The 17547-nt window shown below is 43.4% G+C and overlaps 1 protein-coding gene across 1 annotated transcript in view; it reads left to right on the top strand.

Moving 5' to 3' along the window:
- The first annotated feature begins 287 nt into the window (after positions 1-287).
- ctnnd2b (catenin (cadherin-associated protein), delta 2b) overlaps positions 288-17547 on the top strand; it is a 144480-nt gene continuing 127220 nt past the window's right edge. The window contains exon 1 of the mRNA XM_070845774.1: positions 288-335. The gene's annotated coding sequence lies outside the window, so the exon portion shown is untranslated. The remainder of the gene's footprint in view (positions 336-17547) is intronic.

Below are 17547 nucleotides of genomic sequence, written 5' to 3'. Positions count from 1 at the left end.
GATGTTGTATTGTGAAGTAGAGAGAGAGAGAGAGAGAGAGAGAGAGAGAGAGCACCTCTGCCGCTCTCCCTTCCTCCTCTCCTGTGCGCAGCGCTCCGGCCCGGCCGCTCCTTCCTTCCTTCCTCATTTCCTCCCCACAGCTGGCTCTCTCCTCCCGGATGCTGCCGCTGCCTTCTCCCTTCAAACGCCGCGCTGGACCAAAATACTTCGCAGGGTGGGATGACTGACTACCTGTTTTGCATGGTCTGAATTTCGGGGAATTCGCACGTCGGAAAGGAGGGGAGTCGAGAGGGAAAAAAGGAGACTCTCCATCCCCCGAGGGAATTTATTTTACAGTAAGCAGGCGCAATGTCATTCCAGTTTCCTCATTCCGCTCGGCTCACACCTCCCTTCTGTGCAAATGCTTGAAAAACGCTAGAATGTGACAGCCTGCTGGGAATATGGCTGGCTGCTGTGTTTTTGTGCAGAGTGTGCGCCAGATGTTTCCTTGCTATTTTGTGTCAGTTTATTCCGAGGCGTGGTGTGGATTGTGTGTGTGTGTGTGTGTGTTTTATTATGATGCGCTAAAGGGCTGTGGTGCGCCTGGACTGAAAATGGAAACCCCCCCTTCCTCCCCCATCCCCATTTCAGCTCGCCGTCCATCCATCCAAGCGAGGCCGGGGTGTGTGGGGGTCGGGAGAGGGAGAGGAGGAGGAAGAGGAAGAGGAGGGGGTGTTTGGCAGATGCGAAAACGGCATTACTTTCAGATTGACCGAAAAATCGAGCGATATTCGCGAGATTATCACATGTGACAGCTGCCGCCTTTGTGCTGCCTTCGCCTTGGTGATGCTGGGACGATCAGAATATGTGTTCCCCTCAGCCGCCACCAGGCATGTGAAGCGGATGAAGAGCACCTTGCTGCCCGTGCGCTCCAGCTCCAGCTCCGGCCTGCCCGCCTCACTGGCTCCATGTTGATCACTAAACACAACCACATTGTGTTTCTGATGGGCTCCAGGCTCTTCCTCCTCCCCACCGTGGAGTAATCTCATTCATGGCTTTGCCAAATGACTGTTGCCACACAGAAGCATCATGATGTTAATTGTGGATCTCTGTGCCCTGTGACCTGGCAAAAAAAACAAAAACGAAGGCCCTCAGATTTCACCCCTCACACGGCAGTTTGCAATGCCTCATTTAAAAGTTAATTCCTGTGTTTCCTCTTATGGGCTGTGGTGCTGTAGATCACAGATCACTCCCAAGATGGAGGAGCTACCCAGGCCTAATAAGAAGTTTAATGTGATGGACGTTGGGGTGATTGGGGGAAGCCAGAGAGAGAGAGAGAGAGAGAGAGAGAGAGAGAGAGAGAGAAGGCCAGTGGAGCAGATTGTGTCTGACAGCCAAATGACTTATTAAGTTGGTTAAGCAGGCTGCTTGTGTCAGATTGACCGTCGTATTTGTGCATGTACAGTATGTCATGGCAGATGTTTTCCATTAGGTTTGAGGGGAAAAACAGGACAAAGATCAGTAGCTATGGCAGCGCTGAAGTGACTCTGCCGTGTGTTCACACTTACCGAGGTGGATGGTGGAGGAGTGATGCTGGCTCGTCTGTCTTTTAACCTTTAACCACCCACTAGACCAGCGGAGGGTCCCTCAGCTCCTGTTCAACACCAATGGTAGCAATTTGTCCTTGATAGTATGTAGCTGCCGTGTTTGAAGGCAGCGGTTCTGGTGGTGCTAGTGCTTGTACCGACTTCACTCTCAACACTGATTCCCAACCTTTTCCCCACGGGACCCCCTAAAGGAATTGTTCAGCGTTTTCAGGGATGTGCTTATTTGCTTTCTTGCTGACAAGAAGACCAACACCATTCTAATGTGCGTTTTAAATGCGACACTACAGCTAGCAGCTTGCCTAGCTTAACTCAGCATACAGACTCAAAATAGCTCACTAATTAACACTCAGTATCTTGTTTTTTTTTTTTTTAATCTGCAAAAAACTTGCGGGTTAACGGAGGGTTATGTGTGGGATTATTTCTTGGCCATCTTGGAGTCTAAGCCGGTTACATTGGTGACGTCAACGCGATGACGACTTCACATTCAAATGTATTTGAGTGGTTTTGATCTTCACATCATGAGGGGCAAAAAAACATGGAAGTGACTTCAACCACATTTCACAGACTCTCCCTTTAAAGTGAGGCAGCGTGTTCTGAGTGAAGTTATCTTCTCGACCTGATTTATTGGAGTAGTTTTTAGAGACTTAAAAAGAAAAATAAATCCCATACTATAAGAACAAAGCCCAAATATAAGCATCCTGTGACCGCTCCAGGGGGTTTTATGTTGAAGCGTATTTGTCCCATAATCCTAAACAGATATCATCAGTGTCTTCATACAAGCTCTTTTCTCATGTTGTGACTCTGACGCGACCATGATCACAATTACGACTCCGCTTGTCTGCGATATTCATGTGGTCTGCCACAGTGCGCGCAGACAGCTTGAGTCTGCCGTCTGCAGTAAGCCAGATTTGCGACATCTCGAAGCAGAGCTCTAAACACACAACATTAAACTGATCAAAGAGCTTCTTCTCCCAAACGCTCCTGCAACACACCGAGCAGCATTACGGGAACCCCAGAAGTCTTCAGAGTACGCTCACCTGCTAAGCTGGGGTGTAATAGAGCACTCCTCCCTCATATCCCTCCCCCCCCAAGCCCTCTCTCTCTCTCTCTCTCTCTCCATTCCTCTGCTTAATTCGTGTTGGATAGAGGAGTGACCCTTCAGCTATGTTCTTGGTGAAAAGTCTGAAAAGTGATGCACTCCTCCACGGTTCAGAGAAGTGTTAAGAGTGTGTTATCATCCCTCTTCAAGACTCTCCCCGGCTGCTGCAGCCTCAACAGGCTTCATTAAGTTTTTATATTAAGAAGATGATACATGTAATGTGGGCAAACTTTCGATAACCTCCCGCTCAGACGGATCAGAGTGTGTGCACAACACCTACAGTCCAAATATTTAGTATCTATGGATCTCTCGGTCTAGACTCACATTTAATTGGATTGGAGATAGTTCAGCTCATAAGACTGTAATGTAGAGGGGGTCGACAAAGTAATGAAGACATTCAATAACAAAGGATTTTCCTGGTTTATTACAACTTGGCTCTTGTGTTCTTCGCTCTGCCCATCATTCCTTATCACTTATGACAACATTCTACATTTTACCTACTGAGATCTGGCAACATAGCAGGATCGCTGCAACAAAAGTCCAATTGGGCAATAAACAGGAGCGGCATACAGGAGGTAAAACTGTAGGGGAGTGTATTAATGTGTGCATTAATCCATCAATACACACAAAAACTGCATGAGCGCACATCTACGGCAATAGTCGTGGGTCAGACTTTAATCAAGATCTGACTGCTTTCTTGCCCATTGGGATTGTTTTTAGAAATGTCACCATGTTTCCCAGATCTCAGCCGTTACCTCAGTGTTATTACCAACAGACAGGGCGGCCAAAATTATGAAAAATAGACCCACATTGCACTCTCCTAGAACAATCCTCACCATTGCAGTAGCCTAATTACAACCACTGCTGCAAAGGTGAATCTTAATTAGGCTGCATGTGAGTTAGCAGTGTTTGTCATCGATAAAAAGGTGTGGTAATTAGCCCGTTAATGTCTGAGGATTCAAAGTGTTATGTGACAATAAGACAAAATTGGAGGCGGTTAGATCGTCTGTGCCTAAACTGTAGACGCATCCGTCCAAAAACTGTTAAATTATTCATTTCCTCAAGGAGCACAATGTTAAGAATCATAACAAACTGCAATGAGGAAGAACAATCTGCACTATTTGAGACCAGGCGTCGGGGATACTACTGTCCTCTATATAAAGTACAGTATATAGGGGGTTGACAAATACTTAATTAGTATGAAACATCATATGACCCACTTATGTAGCAACATTAACATGCTTTAGTAACTTCAAAGTTAAAGTTGTTTGAGTGCTAACCCCTGTAGACTTCATGTACGATTACGGTACACAGAGGCAGCAATGTTTAACTGGGGAATTCTCGATGCTCATGTTAGTGTGACTATATCACTGCGTCTAACTGTGATTATGTTAATACTTCCACTTTGCACTGAAGTCCTCATTTTATTTCATTTTTTCAAACCAGCCGCAGCTCTGTGTGAGATAAGTTGACAATGGCGAGGCGAGATACGTCTGGTGCCAAACCCCTTCGCTACCTATGTGAATCAGCCATCCATTGTCCTAACCCGATAATCTCTGCTGATAACCTTGTTCACAAAGAGAGACACAAGGAGAGAGGAGGGAGAGAGAGCGAGACTGTGTGTTGCCAGATCATTGTTTTCCAATCATGGCAGCATCTGATTCATATCACAGCTGGCAAACCCCCCACCCCCCACCACCACCTCTTTTTATCAGTAGATGGGGAACATAGGTTGCCTGGTCAACAACCTCTCTTTTCTTTGAACCGTTTATAGCAGAATCACAGTAGGACATCATCGCGGCCCAGATTTACTTGTGATGCAGAACGAGCGAGAAGTAATTGTGATGGTAGAATAATGAAATGACATGAAAGAGTGTGACAAAAAGAAAGAAAAAAAACAACAAAAAAGGGAAATGAAACAACACTTGCAGAACAAATCCACTTTAAACCACTGTGCTGTGGCACGAAGCGTTATATTAAAACAAAATGCCATTTAAAAAAAAAAAAACACATTGGCAACCAAGATGGAATTTACAGGTGGTATTAGTGCTGGCTTGTTATAAGCGACCGACCCTGTGTTAGATGCTAAGTCAGTTGTTGCAGTCTAATGTCATGTACATCATTTTAGAGCTAGATCTCATTTACTGCTACCACCACAGTAATGCATGATACTGAATAATGGCATTCAGTTTGTGCAACCCTGTTTGTTGGGCCTTACATATGGTCTCCCTGTTATATAAACTCCCCACAGTCGGAATCGTGTGTGTGTGCGGGGTCAGCAGTCAGAAACATTCAGATATTTTGAGTATTAATGTAGGATGTTGTTTTAGTTTCACTTCTGTTTTGTACTATTATCTAATTACGTCCCCTCATCACTCACAATTGAAAATCAACATATTTGCAGTTGATAGCCTAGTTTTGTCTTATCAGTGCCTTAGCTCAGTTTGTCAAAGTCTATTACTTGCGTTCAGTTGTCCATAAATCCGTCTGAAAGAATAAGAACGAGAGAATCTCTGTGCACAAACCAAATCAGAGTTTAAATCAGAGCTTCAACAGAGCGGAGGGATGAGGTCTGGAGCCCATGTTTGAGACATGTAGTGACTGATGCCAGAAGTCTGTAAAAAATTTACAAGCCGAAACAGTAAGATTCAAAAGGTTAACTTGAATGTATTCCAATATCATTCCTAACTGTGTCTAAGTACTTGTTTTAAAATAGGTTGTTGAGGCAGCCGTCAGACTCCAGAGATGCTCTCCTGTCTAAACTGCACCGTACAAACTATGCACGCTCGTCCTTCACAGGGTTATTGGGAGGTCCGCTTATGCAGGTCAATGCCTCACAAAGTCATGAAATGAATGACGAGTGGAAAAAAATGGTTTCAATGTTTGTTTTGCAAATGTGCAACAGTTTATCTCAATAATCTGACCAGAAACAGGATGTTGGAAAGTAGAAATGTATATACAGTAAAGCAAACTTGATGCAGTTCGCTCAGACTAGTGTGCAAACCCTCGCACTTCCAATAAAGCATCAAAGAATGATCTCAATGTTTGTCAGCCGTTGAGTATGCGATGGCTTCACAGGCAAGAAGGGCAACTACAGAGCTGGGAAGGTTACCCGGTTATGGTAAATAAACTCTGGTGAACGTTTGGTTTAGGAAACACGAGGCTAAAGAGAACGTCACCTGCAGGTCTGTCACTGTATATGAACTCTGGTCATTGTAGTCAGGCATCAAAGTCACTACACACCTGTCCACCAATCCGACCTCCACACCCTCCCTCAGCGCCTCGCTTCTTACAGAGCGCAACACTTCATGCATTTAGAATGAAGAGAAACCAGCTGATTAACCAGGAGAAGAACCAAAACCTGAGTGCATGTAAATGATGTCAGTGACGGAGGTCTACCAGCGTTGGCCCGCGCCGTGTCCACAGTGTATTGATTGATACCCGCAGCACCGATCAGCTGCAACAGTCAGGTGACAGGATGACCTCTGACCATTTCCTCTCTCTGCAGCTTCCACTTGTGGGTCTGGCCGCTTCACTAATGGATGAGGAAAAATAACAGCTGCACTTTGCCTCCCTGTCTCGTTGTCTGAGTGGTTTTCTGGTTTCCCCTCCTCTCCTCTGCCCTAACCGGAGAGAGGAGCACAGCAGGAGCTTTACAGAGGGTAATGGTTGTTTGTCAGACACATCATTTTGTCACTTGAGTTTTGTTCATTTCACTCGATGCCTGAGTGTGTACTCTGTAGCTGGAAAACTCTCCCCGCAGAATAGCTTTCCGCCTATATTTACTGTAGCACCTACTGGGCTGTGCATTAGACAGACACGTCTCTCCCACCGCGCTCAGTCGTTAAGTTCTGGTCAGCAATCAGAAAATAAAGGAAATAAGCCACAGCCTGCTCATCCAAAAGACCACCACGCTACTTTTTAATCACTGCAGCACATTAGCAAATTAATGAGTAATGGATAAATGAGAGGCATCTTTCATTCAGGCCAAGTTCAGGCCAGGGCTGTCATCATTGTTTCAGTGAGTCCACCATCCTCTTAGTGTCTGGCAGAGCTCAGACCCCGCATGTCCCTCCGCACCGGGGGAGACAATAATACTCCTTCTAATCCACCTCTCACTGCATTGCTCACCCAATCAATCCCCCGTGGAGTGGGACGTTGCCAAGTTGCGGTTGCCAAGTTGTGGTTGCCGTGGCAACGTGGACTCTGGGTTTGCTGTGATGTCAGCCAGGTGCGTTCTGGCAGTTTGGGGCTCTAACAAGGCCGACCCTTGTTGGGGATAATGAGCAAGACTCTGCTGTCATGGCGATGACTCTTTCTGTGCATGAGAGGAGGTCAGCGAGGGGCGACTCCCAATTAGCTTGGAGTGTGTGAGGAGAGGGGAGAGCGAGTGGGTGGGGGAGTGGGAGAGGGACAGGAGAGTTTCTTTTCCCCCTTCTTGTTTGTCACTGCATGTTTGTGCAAAACACATTTCTGCAACATGTGTAACAAATGCTAAAAAACTCATGTAGCCAGTTCATAAGCAATTGAATTGCCATTGAAACTGAATATTTTAACAGTGAAAAAACTAAAAACTGCTCGGTTTCACCTGAGATTTTCTTATACTAGTGCACACACGATATGAGCTTCAGTACCAATACCTAAATGTGGTAGAAACACTTAGCCCTTATAAAATGTTGTCTCAATAAAATGCAGTCTAACGCTGGAAAAAATAGAATTTAAACCAGTAAATATCTTATTACAGCTGTAGAACATATTATGGCAAACAGTTGTTCCTTTCTTCTTTTGTGTTTGCGAACTTTTCCTGTCTGCTGTGGTGCCAAGCAGGTGCTGTACAACTGCCCGCTGTGTCTGGAAACAGAGTCGATGAAACCAAAAGTTACCGGCAGTGTCGCTATGGGCGACACCATTCACATTACGCATATGATTCATATTTAATATTAAAAAAAAAAGTAAGCAAGAGTATGTATTTGACCAGGCCTTTGAAGCCACAGACACATTTTAGTCAGTACAAATATGAATGAGCAGTATAATGCATCAGATACTAGTGAGACATAAGAAAGAATATAAAAGAAAATCTAATCCCACCTCCTAGAAGAGCAAACGATGTATTTAATGTCTGCAAGAAACTGAGCAGAGTACATTATTAGAATCAGGGTATGATGTCATATTTACATGTGAAAAAAACAACTTTAGGTGGAACTTCGTAGATGAATGAGTAAATAAATCCCTGTGTGCTCATCGTCGGTCTCTTATTTGCAGTGGACTGAGCAGGACAAACACATTAGGTCCCAGAGCTTTTAGACCTATTTACCTGCTCACTCCATCTATTTCACTGCAAAAAGCTGGTAGTGTTTTTATTTTGAATGCATGAATGTAAGAGTGACTTTGCGTGCCCTTGTGGTTTTGCAGCACGTGTGCGTTGTGTGTGTTTTGTTGACCGAGCGGGCGTTGGAGGACTGGCTGCTGCAGCCTGACAGCCGCTCTTTGTTCTCACATGCCGTTAGCGTTTATGAACCCTTATGTGTAAGCAGGCCTGGCATAATTACAAATGCCACTGAGAGAGGGCCATCATGTCCCACAGTACTTTTGGAGCTGTGAAGTGAAAACAAGACAGATTGCGGTGGTCAAACATCCATTCATTACTTCTCACCTTGATGAGAACAATTCTCACTTTGCTCTATTTTACTGCCTGTGTTCTTTGGATATGGCAGAGGACTAATTCATGCAGATTTTTCACACAGTGGCAGAGAGAGATAGTTTCAGCTGGGTGTGAAATGAATGGTTTTGCAGGGGGCATTTTTCCTCTCCGTGATCCTTTTTTAAAAAAATTTTTTCAAGCTTTGGTCCTTTTTGTTTTAGCGCTCCATAGCGACAAATAAAAGCTGAAATGAACATATAAGATTTGTTTTAACTTTTCCCAGTGAAAGTGTTTTTTTTTTTTTTTACTTGTCTTAGTCCCAAGCCACCCCACCCTGCTTGGTGCCATTGTTTGGCTTTTTTACCCTGTTGGTTGTTTCATTTTGCTGACGTGGCGGTTTGTGTTGGGTCTGTTGCAGACTGCACGGTATCAGTGTACTTCTTTGCTTCAGGCTGTGTCCTTGACTGTTTTCTGGCGAAAAACACTGCCATTCCTCTAGCCCCAAATGCACTGTAAAAAATTACCTTAAGTGGACAGTCATGACTGCTCAACCAATTAAATATGAAGAGGGTGGAAAGCAAAAAAAAAAAAAAGCACAATCAACAACGGGAGGGGACGCTATCTTTTCTCTTTCTCTGACAGTTTTTATTTCATAAGCATTTTTTAAACTTTAAAGGGCATTTCGGTGCCCCAAGCCCTCATTAATTGCTAACCCTGTGCAAGCATTTGCTTGCTTGCAGGTTTTGTATGAGTGGGTGGGTGTATGTTTGAGTGTGTGTGTATGTGTGTGTGCGCACACGTGCAGTAGAGGAAGTGGCGTCAGGCCAGTGTAGCCCAGCTTTGTCTGGCTTTAATGCCTCTTCATTCTCTGTACTCACATCCAGCCAGCGCCCTGACAGCGACTAATCTCCTCTTTATCTTAAAGGTTTGCTCAGCACTTTGGTGTCCCATTCAGATGGGTGCAAACCAAAGATTTCAGCAACACTCCCAGTTCACTGCTCTACTAAGTCCATTGGTGCAAGGTTCAAGGTTCATTTATTTGTCATCCTACAACACTGGTTGTATTCATTGTACTCTGGCGTAGTGAGGTGGGATTAGCTCTAAGCTAGCTGTAGTAGAGTTTTCGGACATGTTATTGTCCGTTTTGCCGATGAAAGGTGACTGTGCTCCACTGGCATACATTTGTAGCAGAAAATGTGCCTTTGCATGTGTGTGTGAATGGGTATAAGCAATGCTATCCCCAGACAAGAATGCCAATAGTGGACGACCAGTCCAAGTTGACCAAAATTTCCACTTTGCCAGTGAAACATCTCATCTTCTTCCAACTTGGATTGTCACAGATTTTGTACGGACATTCATCGTTTTCTGATGAAACTGATTTCTTTTCCTCTAGTGCTACTAAGATGTTTACATTGGTTGTTTTGGGTAAAATATCTCATCTGCTGGTGGATGGATTGTCATGAGCTTTGCTACAGACAGCCATGTTCCCCTCAGGATTTCATTACCTCCTGACTTCCCATCTAGCGCCATCATCAGGTAGAAATGTGTCCAACTACCTTCAAAACTAATGACAGCTATTCCATCCTCAGCAACACTTTGTGTTCATTGATATTTAGCAAATGTCAGCATGCTGAAAAGCTCCACGAAGACGGAGAATGTGCTAAACACCATTATGGCTGCAAACTCCTACTGAGACATGCCCAGACATCACATTGTCATTTTTGCAGGTGAAGGGTGATTGTGCTTTTTTCCGTCACACACTGTCTAGAAAATGACCTGTGTTATGTCTCTTTGCATGTGTGCGTCCATTAACTTGAAAAGCAGAGCCTTCCTTTATTTGCCACCACAATGGCCAGGATGATATCATGAGTTAGCAAACATTCGGCCCTTTTGTGCTTAGACAAGACGCGAGTCATCAGATCTGTTGATCTATCGAACAGTCCCAGCAGTTAGTGACCCCTATCAAAAGACTTTCCCTCCTTCCCAGCATTTTTACATCCAGGATAAAGAAAAAAGTTCTCGTGCATTATGTGTTTTTTCTCTGGAAAATTAGTCATATGCAAGAACTAATTAGCCGGAAAGGTCTTGTCATTTGATGCAAAATAGCAGTGCAAATAATGAGGATGCTGTTTCCAGTCACTGCCTGTGAAATTACCCCCAGATCACAAGGCCACGCCCATGCTGTTTGTGCACTGCTCTGGATTGGGGATTAGTTGAATGGAGTGCTGCCATTGATCAGCCCGGCCAGAGCCACACTAACAGATGAAATCAATCAAACCCCCCCTCCACCTTAGAGTGAACCACCATATTAATATAATTAACCTTTTCTCAGACCCTAATTCATCTTTTTATATCAGCATTCTGTCATCTTTACATTTACTGTTATACGCCATGCTCATATTTAACCCTGAGTACTTTTGGAAACTCGTTAGATTAGAGATTGAACTCGTTGAAGTTATTTTTTTCCGTCAGTTCATCGGGGACATGCAGAAGATTGAGGTATTTTAATCAGCTTTGATGTCAGAAAAAAAAAAACAGGATGTTTACACTTGGGAAACAGAACGAGATGAAAATGAAATGAAATCAAAAATGCTCGTGCTTTTTATAACTGGTGTGAAACAGCTATCGGACACTCTCTGTCAGCTACGTTGGACTTTTTCAGGTGTTTTATCACCAGGCCCAGCCAGGGAGCCGGCTCTAACACACACACACACACACACACATTCTGAACATTGCTCAAAGGAAATATTTTCTCTCAGACCTTTTAACTTTGACTAATAAGGATTTGTCAGGTTGAGCTGGGTGTCTCACTGATGACTAAGCATTGTGTCTGACTGAGAGATGAAGAGACTTTGCAGTTTATTGGCTAAGGGTCAAATCCCTCAGAGATTTTCGCTCAGCTGGCTAACATACTGCACTCCATGTGCTCAAGTGTGCGAGTTCGGTCTGGGAATTCCTTATTTGCTCTCCTCTCAGCTGCTGTAGTAAAATAACAGTGTGCCCTTACTTATCCTAGCCTCCAGGCTAAATGAATGAATCTCATTGATTTGTTGCAGTGAAATACTGAGTCGACAGTTAACTCACTTTTCAGCTTAATTAATGAAAGGCATTGATCAGACAATGATAAGCTGGATGTATGTTTGTAGTGATAGCCCCTTTGTGTTGTAGCAACCCGTTGCCATTCCCAGAGCATCAAATACTGATGAACGTCCATCAGGCGCCCTTCACTGTCTGACGAAGGTGATAAGGTAAACCATCATCATCTTGATAACAATAAAAATGGTGATAATTGTTCGGAAACTTAGTTTGGTTAGGTTTAGGCACTAAAACTTCCTGGTTGGGTTTCTGAAAAGATGGTGTTTTTAAGAACGTTACGTATAAATTCATTACTTTTACAAGGAGTCTTGTTGGATTTAAAGGTTTGCTCGGCAGAAACGCTGCACATGACTCTGCTTGTTGGCAGGTCTATGTTGTAAAATGCCTAACAGCACTGTAAAATGATGAGAATACTTGATGTGACTAAACACCTGTTACCCTTTCTTTTCAGCATTAAATTGCCCTACATATGGGGATCTAGTCCCCTGTCACTTGAGCCGTGTGGCTCAGGCCTTGCCTCTTAGGGTAAAGCATGGAGTGGAAAGGAGAAGAGGGCAGAGATTATTCAACAGCGGTAAGGAGAGTGGGGAAGTGGAGGCAAATGCAGAAGGAGGCTTTATGTACGAACGCAGTGAACATTCTTCACCAGTGACTGTGGGAGCCAGTGACACATGAAATATGAGAGACAACAGCACTCTCCACTATTTATAGCTCTGCAAAAGAGAAAGATAGAGAAAGCGGCCACACCACATACACTCCAGGGCAGAGTTGGCATCATTTTTTTTTCATCCGTTAAAGAGGAATTGCACCCAGTTTTTAGACTGCGCATATGTCACGGCAATGGCATCGGACGGGCCAGCTCGTGTTGGTGAGCATTTACAAGTCCTCATCCTCAGTGAGAAGCGAAATAAGTCTCTGGCCATCAGTTTTCTTTTTTTAAATCACAGAGCTAAACAGACGCTTGAGGGGGAAGCGCTGGTCGTGGCTTTTGTGTTTCAATTCAAACCCATCTGTAGCTCAGCACTGTTTTGCACTAACTGCTAAAAATGTATCAGTTGCTGCTGGGAAAGCAACAGCATGTCCTGTTCTGCTAGAGATAATGATGAAAAGAAGCCAAAAGGAGCCAAGTCAAAGTGGGCATGCAGCTCAAAGAATCATTTCAGTCATGTTATGTAATGTTTAGATGAATCTTTGACCTGTGAGTAAGACTGGGAAAAAAAAGAGGCTGGAAATCATCATTTAGTTCTCTACTAGCAGCCTGTCTAGCACTAGAAATATGTAACTACTGCTTCTGCTAAATTAAGGGAAACACAGGTCAATATAGATGGATGAGTATTTAGGAAATACCATTAGGCATAATCCATTAGTGTGTTGTTTTTGATTTAAGATCATTTAGATTGACCAGAACTACATTACCTGCCAATACAGTGAGGCCAGAGAAGCGGCAGACCATCAGATAAGAACAACAGGGAATTGGAGGAATTCTGTGATTTGTGGCTCTAGATAAACAGACACATAGCCCGGCCTAGCGCTTCTACATCAACGGTGAAATATAGAAAAACCCGTCTTTGTTGTTCCAAAACAAAAAAGAACACATCCTGCAGTATAAAAATGCTGAAGAAGCCGATATTTGCGAGTGCTTTTGAGCAGCTCCTTGCTTCTTGACATTTCATTTATTCTCAGTGTTCCTACTTGTACCGTGCCACATCCAAACCGCAGTCGTCTCAGCTGCTTGATGCTGCTGTTCTCATGCTCGGAGCGGAGCTTTAGCCGTGGCCTGAGGCCAAGAGGCCGAGGGCAGTCGCGGCTCTTTGATGCTGCCCTCCACAAGCGATGTCTTCAGTGATGTCATTTATTCTGAGAAAAGCCCTTCAGAGTCAGACTGATGTATTCTGCATGACTCTACAGTAGCTAGCCAGTGTGCTAGTAGAGCCCTGGGGTGGTAATGGTGATGCTCGCAGTGCTGAGAATAGCAATGGAGAGACTTTGCACTGTTGGCTGAATTCCTCTATGTCAACATTTTTCATCCCTCAATGTATGTTCTATTTAAGTAATTTATGAGTGCAGTGCTACCATTGTGCAAACAGGGTACAGAGATCTGTGGCTCACATTTGAGGAACATACTCTGAATACTGAAAGGAAATCTCATTTTAAAACTGCATTTTGAGAGTATTCTACCCAAATTGATTTCATATACAAAATGCACATTTAAGGTTTTTTCAGTTTTCTGCAGTCCCACTTGAAGTTGTATGGAAGGCTGGAGGAACCACACAAAACAATCTTCTTTCCATGACATGATGAAATCTTATTTTGGAATCTCAACACAACAAACTTTGTTTAGTAAAACAAACAAAAAAAAAAAATTATTTTGACAGATTATACCAATACCACAAAATAATATTTTGCTATGTCATGATAGTGAACTGCACCCCAGCTATTGGTGGTTGAAGCTTTTATGAATGGATGGATTACAGAGAAATTAGATACAGACATTCAAGGTCCCCAGAGGATGAATCCTAATGACTTTGATCGCCTGACTTTTGCACCACCAGCAACTTTACATTTTTGGTCTTGAGTCAACAACGGCTGGGTGGATTATTATGAAATTTGGTGCTGTTCCTTGCAGTTTGATCTATAAGTACTTTGATTATCCCTTGACTTTATATATATATTGATATTTGCTGCACAGACCAAAGTTTATAGACCAAATATTATTTGCAAAACTAATGACATTCCTATCAGCCTTAGTTGTACTTTGTGTTTAGAGCTATTTGCATTTGTTAGCATGCTAACATGCTAAAATCTCATACATAAGCAGTAGCCTATGTACATGGGTGCTGCATTGACTGCTTCTGCTTGATGCTGCAATACGTCAACGTCACCACCATATTGGACCGGACCAGACAAGACTGGCCTGTAAACACAGCTGAGGTTTTTCTGGATAAACACCACTATAATGTTCACATTTCTCAACTGATTGCAGTCATTTTTACATTCTACAGTTTATGATGTACATGCAGTAGATGTTTTTTCAAAACAGTTTCTTTTGTCAAAGTTGGTCAATCAAGCCAAATTTAGTGGCCAATGCGGCGTCTGTGTGTATATATGTATATATATGTATACATATGTATATATGTGTGTATATATATATGTATACATATGTGTATATGTGTGTGTGTGTGTGTGTGTGTGTGTGTATATATATATGTATATATGTGTGTATATGTATATATATGTGTGTATATATATGTGTGTGTGTATATATATATATATATACGTGTCTACTTTAGCATGCTGATGTTAACATGTAGCTCAAAGCATCTCTGTACTTGCAGTCTGAGAGCATATATATATGTGTGTGTGTGTGTGTGTGTGTATATATATATATATATATATACATGTCTACTTTAGCATGCTGATGTTAACATGCAGCTCAAAGCATCTCTGTACTTGCAGTCTGAGAGCTTTGCTAGCTGGGCTGTATAATGCATACCACAGTAGCAGTGGGCCTATTAGAACTGAATAACACAATAAGTTCAACTCAGAGTAACTTTTTCCACATGCAGTACTCTGCTAAATGTTATCACTAGGTTGTGAAGAGGATCAGAGCAGTAAGTCATTAGCAGCACAAGGGCTCAGCTTTTTATACTGTTCAGATCGAACACTGCGAAAAGCAGCGCACAAGTTCAGAGGGGGCGAGGAGCAGTAGATCAGTCCTGGTGCTGTGCTACGTAAAGTGGTTTTAAAACAGTCTCATCCTGGTGTATGAAAAGGGTAAATGTGTAGGAAATGAGAGAAATGCAGCAGTTTCTTTACATACAGGGGGAGTGTTATCATACAGTACATCTAGATATTAATATATGCTGCCATTTTAAACACAGTTTTCCCAGTGCTGTAGCACGCTGTGCAGCTAAGGCTGACACATGTCCACCTGTCCCGGGCACTATTGGCGGTGTTTTATTGCTGGGGATGTATCTCGGGAGTTTATCGTCCTTGAAACTCAGGAATTGAACCTGTGGTTGCAGAATATGTAGAACCCCTCCCAGCAAATACGACTCTGCTCCACTTATTTACTTCATAGATGAACATGTAAGCCCAAAGGACTTCAGTTCCAACAAAAGCTCTGGCAGCTTTTTCTCTGACAAAACACCGCAGTTTGTCCGACACAGTTAACTTTGAAGTGCCTCGGCCTGCAACTTTCATTCGTGAATCCTCACATTCACAGCTTTGTCACAGTGCCTCCGTCATGGAGCAGTTTGAATCCCTCTGTGACTGGAGGAGGGCAGTGCGAGTTTTAATTTGCCTTTGCACTGTTTATCACCACTGTTGTAGCCTCGGTAATTATACCATGTGGTGAAGCGGCTCGCAAATGTATCCTCACCCAGAGGATCTGTGGAAAATATGTATAATTCATGATGTTGATCGTATTTTTAGCTGCTCTGGCTTGTTGTTTGGAGAGAGGGATGTGGCGTTAAACAAGGGCTACTTTGTGTTGAAGACGAGGATCTACTCCTTGAGCGAACAGTTTGTTTTCATTCTCTTTTAACTTTCGTCCGTCCGTTGCCCACCGGGAAGTTTTGCTGAAAGAGGTGGAGCCTTGGGTCTTTCTTTTTTTTTTTTTTTCCCAGGTTCCCCCCCTTCTGTATTATTAAAGGTAAGAAAACCAACATCGGCGCCCAAGTTAATGTTGTTCTTTGTTCTTATTTAATTGATGTTTTTTCTTTTAAGCTAAAACACTGAGCTCTACAGCACATCCAAAGCAGTACCATTCCAGTGAGTGCCATTACTCTACATGAAAAATTTAATGTCTTAAGCTCTGAATTGCTCACATTTCCCTGTTCGTTAGAGTGGCATAATTTATATGGGAAAGCTAGGAGTGCGTTCTCTCATTTTAAATTGGAGACGACTGGCTACATGATGTTTCAGTCATGAGAAGCAGATCTTTATGAGCACTAATCAGAAGTCTGCTCAGTGTATGCAAAACGATCCACTTTGCTGTTGAAGTCCTTGTGCCTGTGGATGGTGAATACCAGTGTGTGTGTGTGTGTGTGTGTGTGTGTTGTGCATGCGTGCAAGTGATTTCAGCATTTCATTGATCACAGTGGGAAACTTGGTGAACTCTCTGTATCTCTCCCTCCCGCTCAGTGTGCATGTGTGTGTGCGATCATCAATGAGAGCACATTAGCAGTGACCTGCAGTGTATGAAGGTCAGCCTGTGTTGCCTGTGAAGGTCTCTCTCTCTCTCTCTCTCTCTCTCTCTCTCTCTCTCTCTCTCTCTCTGGCCTGAGGTTATCCTGAGGTGCTTCCCTGTTGTTGTCCTATCAGCTAGCCAGCAGGGGTCTCCCATGGCAACACAACACTCTCAGCCAATCACGGTGAAGCTCTATGGCTACAGTCCACGACTTGTTTCTTAAACCACGAGTTAGGGCACAAAATGGGCCTCTGGTAGTGCACAGTAGGACCAGTTTTTGATAAATGTCCAAAATATATTACTCATTCAATACAATTCCAAAGGTCTTAAAATAAAAAGCTTTTACAATCCCCTAGTTTGAGTCTGCAACTCATATATATTTCCATTGCGATATTATTTTAGGAGAGAAGAAGTCTTAGAAGTCTTGTGTCCCCCAATGTCAGCTGGGATTGGCTCCAGCCACACACCCCCCTCCCTCCTGCCCCGGAGAGTCCACCATAGAGCAAACTATCGCAACTTATTGGCAGTGTTGCACCATTCACTTTTATTTCATTTCCTCCGTTGGTGTAAAAGAGCAATGGTTTGCAGACAGTTAAGAGGCAGGAGTTCATAGTACAAATACGTGTTGTGAATAAACTGTGAATTTATAATCCCATTAGTGACTGAGTTAAGCTAATGAGCTTTGTACGTAAAGACAAAAGTCAATAATGAAGGCTTCATTACATATTAATTGCAAAGGCATTGGACTTTAGAATTAGGCATTTTGCTCGGGCAAAAATAGACCTGGTGCATAAATTTAGCGGAGTGGAGAAAAGATCTGTGACTGAGCTGGAATGCACACAGCCGCATTGAGTGGGCACGGGGAGTTAGTGAGGTCGAGCACTGATGTTGGGCGATAAGGCCTGGCTCGCAGCCACTGTTTCAGCGTTGGATG

Source organism: Pempheris klunzingeri, chromosome 15 (genome assembly GCF_042242105.1).
Source record: "Pempheris klunzingeri isolate RE-2024b chromosome 15, fPemKlu1.hap1, whole genome shotgun sequence".
Lineage (NCBI taxonomy): Eukaryota > Metazoa > Chordata > Actinopteri > Acropomatiformes > Pempheridae > Pempheris > Pempheris klunzingeri.
The sequence above is the reverse complement of the archived record's forward strand: the minus strand, read 5'-3'. Positions and strand labels throughout refer to the sequence as shown.